The sequence below is a fragment of the Leopardus geoffroyi genome, chromosome D3 (genome assembly GCF_018350155.1).
Source record: "Leopardus geoffroyi isolate Oge1 chromosome D3, O.geoffroyi_Oge1_pat1.0, whole genome shotgun sequence".
NCBI classification, from domain to species: domain Eukaryota; kingdom Metazoa; phylum Chordata; class Mammalia; order Carnivora; family Felidae; genus Leopardus; species Leopardus geoffroyi.
The window spans coordinates 67,581,844-67,586,987 of NC_059339.1; the positions used below are offsets into that span (position 1 = coordinate 67,581,844).

General features: G+C 41.2%; 1 long non-coding RNA gene across 1 annotated transcript; it reads right to left on the reverse strand.

Annotated features, from left to right (window-relative positions):
• Positions 1-265: 265 nt before the first annotated feature.
• LOC123587772 lies at positions 266-4,617 on the reverse strand. Its single transcript, XR_006707514.1, has 3 exons — positions 4,346-4,617; positions 1,196-1,882; positions 266-548 (listed from the first exon to the last, which is right to left on the reverse strand). It is a non-coding gene; the product is annotated as an uncharacterized LOC123587772 (long non-coding RNA).
• Positions 4,618-5,144: the final 527 nt, after the last annotated feature.

Consider the following 5,144-nt stretch of genomic DNA (forward strand, 5'->3'; position numbering starts at 1 on the left):
ATGCTTAGCTGGATTTTCCTCCATAAAAACAAGCTTTCTGGAATACTATTATTGCTTGCCCATGGTGAGGACATAGATTCCAGGAAGTTGGTTTCCAAAGCTAAAAAAAGAACATGAGGCAGACATCTGCTTGAGCAGAGAAGAATGCAAAACCCAACTGCTCCTGTCGCTGGTGTGTCCAGCCCCACCCCACGCCCTGCCACCTGTCCCCCAGGAGGGGGTTCAGACTGAACACATAGCAAAACTTTGTGTTTATTCGTTTATAGTTCCAGGATAGGAGGAAGGCTGATTTTTAATGGCCAAGTTTTTAAAAATATAATGTGCACGTTAATTACCTTAAGAAATCTGTTTAAAAACCAATCTTAGATGAGAGATTTCTATTAAGGGAGACTGAGACATTTGTCAGGTTGGATTCCGTGACGGCTGTGTCCTCCTGGGTGCTGATTCTGGGATGTTCTGCATTTGGTCAGGACCATGCCATAAGCATCCATTTCTGTCCTCAGGCCTGGGAACTCAGCAGAGAGATGGTCCCTTCAGGAGCACACTGCCTGGTGGGGAGACAAGGCAGCCTTTTCCAGAAGCCGCAGATAACCCAAAGTAAACCCTAAGTGCTCAGGGTTGAATGATATTCTAGAAGATTAATCAGATCAGAAAGATGGCCTCACTCACCTGCAACCCACAGTGATAATGGTTGTAATCATAATGAGAATTACTATGTATTAACTGGACTGCTTCGTCCATCAACATTTAATTATTGACATGATTGAAATCAGGTCTACCACTTTATGATTTGTTATCGGTTCGTCTCCTCTGTTCTTGTTTGTTTACTCCCCCTTTCCTTCCTACTTTGGACGATTTAAGTGTATTTTAGAATTACATTTAATATATCTATTTAATATATCTTTTAAATATAAATAGTTGCATGATTTTTAGAGGTTGCAGTAAGGATTATAGCACACACTCTTGATTTTTCAGTCAGTATTCTATCATTTCACATAAGATGTGGAAACTTTACAACTATATAGTTCCATCATTTATCCCTTACACTACCCCACCCCCAGCATTCTTTAAACAGTAGTTGTCACGTGTATTACATCTACATCTACACTACTATAATTTCGTTTTAAAATAACCGCATGTATTTTAAAGAAATTGAGAGGAAAAAATAGTTGTATATATTTACCCAGGCATTTACCATTACTGGTGTTCTTTATTCCTTTCTGGGGGTCCAAGTTTCCCTCTGGTATAATTTCCCACCAGCTTGAAGAACTTGTTTTGCTTTTCTTCCAGGGAAGATCTGCTGGCATTGTAAAAGAGTGTCTGCTTTCTTTTTGGAGGGATATATTTGCTGTATATAGAATTCTAGGTTGACAATGTTTCCTTCTGGTACTTTAACGATGTTGTTCCACTATTTTCTGGTACTCCATGTTTTCTCACAAGAAGTCTGTGGGTGTCAAAATTACTGTTGCCCACTACGTAATGTGTTGTTTTTCTCTCGCTGCTTTGAAAGATTCTCTTTCTCTCTAGTTTTCAGTATTCTGACTATAATGCATCCAGATGTGGTTTTCTTTACGTTTATTTTTCTTGGGGTTCACTGGATTTCTTGAATCTATAAATTCATGACTTTCAGCAGATCGGGGAAATTTTCCGTCACTACTTCAAATATTTTTTCTGCCCCATCATTTCTCTCCTTTCTTCTGAGACATTAGGAGACGTCTGCTATCGTCCTACAAATCCTAGAGGGCTTGTTCTTTTTTAAGAAATCTTTCTCTCTTTCTTCTTCAGATTGGAACATTTCTACTGGTGAACTTTTACATTCACTGATTTTTTTTTTTTTCTGTCTTCTCCATTCTGCTATTAGTCCTGAGAGTGAGGTTTGTCACTATTGGAGGAAGAAGTTACAATTAAGCAAGAGAAATAAAGGAAGGCTAGAATAAACTTGGTTGTATTGTATTAGTGTTGGAGATATCAGAAACTAATTGATGATGATGATGGTGGGGGAGGGAGAGAGAGAGAGATGGGTTCACTCAAGTTAGTACATATACATACATTCCTAAATCTATTCACTGAAAGGATTTAGAAACACTAACACCACAATTGCAGTGAGAACACCTAGTGTTCAGATCTTGGTTTCTAAATACCATTTTCTGAACCAGAGTTCTTTGGAGAAACGGTCGATTCCCAGGGGCAGGGAAAATATAAGATGAACTTTGAGCATCCTATGGTACCTGAAAGTAAGGAAGTACTCAAAAAAATTATGGGAGCATGTCAAAGGCTTTAGGCCACTCTAAAAGAGCTCCCAATGTGTTAGTATTGAATTATATCCCAAATAATAAAATAAATATCCTTTGGTCTATACTGATATAAACAAATAATTGAAAAAATAAATGAACAGGGTGGGGATGAAATGAGATACATAACGAATGAATGTAGAATGAATCAGAAAAATAGAAAATCACCATTCGGACATCTCAATGGCAATGGCTGCAGGAAAGATCCATCAATGAATGCTCAAATTAGTGGGTGAAAGTTGAAGGGAAAACAGGATATAGCTTCAAAATATCTTCCTCAAAATATTTATTTATGACTGTGGTGGAATATATTCACAAGTTCTTTGTTATGCCTTCCTTCAGGAGGTGGACCTTAATTTCTCTCCCCATGAGTGTGGGCTGAATTTAGACTCTCTTCTAACAAATAGAGCATAAAGAGAGAAAAATACTAATTGTATAGTGGAGAAACCTGGTAGACACCCCCTCAACCAAGGGCTCAAGGTTAATATCACCAGTAATAAGACATATTAGCATCATATACCCTGTGATATAATGCAGTGAGATGCCTCCTCTGGGTATTGTTCCCCCAAATCTATAATATCAGCCTACTTGTGAGAAAACATTTAGTAAACCAACTTCAGGAAATTCTATAAAATACCAAGACTCCTAAGTGCTGCTAAAAAGTGGCAAGGTCATTAAAGACAAGGAAAAAATGGGGAACCGTTACAGAAGAGAGGTAAATAAGGTAAATGTGAAGATCAATGCAATGTGGTATCCTGGTCTAGAGCTGGAACAGAATGTTAGTAGAAAAACTGGGGAAAATCTTCAAGATGTAAAACTTCTTAGGGCGCCTGGGAGGCTCCGTTGGTTAAGCCTCCAACTCTTGACTTCGGCTCAAATCAGGAACTCTCCATTCATGGGTTCAAGGCCACTGACAACTCAGAGCCTGCTTTAGATTCTGTCTCCCTCTCTCTTGACCCCTCCCCCAGCTGCTCTCTATCTCTTTCTCAAAATAAATGACTTTTTTTTTTTTTTTACTTAAAACAAATAAGATGTAAAACTTCTTGAGCATCGGGACAGAGTTACTCGATACCCAAGGGCTTAGTATAAAGCCTTCAACACGGACTTCCTGATGTGCTCAAGTCAGACATAGCATCAGGAATAACAGCGGCCATTTGTTGCACACTTAATGGATGTCAGCTACTACAAGAATACTGTGAGTCATCAAAAACAAGAACCATAAGATACTGAAGGAAGAAATCCTTTCTAAAGCAGCACAAGCGACACCCGTATTTCCCCAGCTTTAATCAGCTTCCAGCCACCTCCTCGATTCTGCCATCGTAGCCATCACCTCCTCGATTCTGCCATCGTAGCCATAAACTGTACTCTTAGTCACTTAATGTCTGTTAAATCAATTCAATTGTTTTTGCTTAAGCAAATTATTTTAAAAGGAAAGTGACCTCACGTCACTATTGTAAATGGAAAAGGGTATCACCTACCTTAAGTAGATGGTAACCTAAAAATAAATGCCATAGAAACAAAACAATGTCAGTAAATTAGAGTTAGATGCTAGTTCCTGCCAAAGGCTCTGGGCCTCAGCGAGCTGTGTTCTCTTCGCTGAAACCAGGGAGATTTAGCAAGTGTGAGAGAGGCGTTCAGGACAGACCAGCACCAGAAGGTAATCAGAAGAATTACCAAAAAAAAAAAAAAAAAAAAAAAAGAAAGAAAAACTGGAAAAAAAAAAAAGAAAAAACAAAAGAATTAAGTTTTCTCTGGAATTTGGGATAAGGAGACAGAAACCCCACAGGAACCACGGCTTCAGCAAAATGGAAACTTATTTCTGGGGCGCCTGGGTGGCTCAGTGGGTTAAATGCCTGACTCTTGGTTTCGGCTCAGGTCATGATCTCACGGTTCGCGGGTTCAAGCCCCATGACAGTCTCTGTACTCTGTAGAGCCTGCTTGGGATTCTCTCTCTCTCCCTCTCTCTCTGCACCTCCCCTGATCTCTCTCTGTCTCTCAAAATAAATAAATAAACTTAAAAATTAAAAAAAGGAAAAGAAACTTATGTGTCTCACCCACAAATCCAGAGATAGGATATCCAGAGATAGAGTCCTCTAGTTAGTATAATACTCCACAGTGTCGTGAAGCGGCACCTTCCATGCTGTGGTCCCCTCAGGTTTACGAGGTCACTTCAAGGCCAAGTTTGCTGCTCCAACACCAGCCATCATGTCTGCTTTCCAGATTGCAGCGAGAAGGAAAGGGGAAGGTAAAGGAACATTCCTTCTCTTCAAGGAAACTTCCTCACTACTGCTTGCAACCCACTGGCTAGAACTTAGTCACCTCGCCAGAGAGTCGGGGGAAAGTAGCCCTCAGGTGGGGCAGCGATGTGCCCAACTTCAAAAAAAAGGGAGGGAATTCTATCATTAGAGGAAAAGAAGGAAATGGATAGACAATAGCACTCCCTGTGATCTTGATTCTCCACGCTGCACCAGCGAGCCTCTGGGACTCACCTCAGGTGGACCACCCACATCAGCCACGCCCAGACCTTAAGCAGACCTCCCCACTGGCCTCTAAAGCTGGCCTTGACCCTGCTGTTCCTCTGGATGCCTTAGGAGCTCAGGAAAGGACTTCTCTTGCCCCACGAAGGTTATATGTTGTTATTAAGCCCCACCAAAGCCGGTCCTGCCCCCTGAGTTCATCACCCCCAGTCCCCCTGAGCTAGATGGGCTGCAGTGTGGCATATGACATCATTACAGAGAAGGGAACACTGCTTACCAAATCAGCCAGGCCTGGGTTTGTTTTCCGACTCGGCTCCTCACTAGCTGCGCTGGCCATCACCGATTCACTCCCCCCAAGACCCTTCCTCACGGAAGC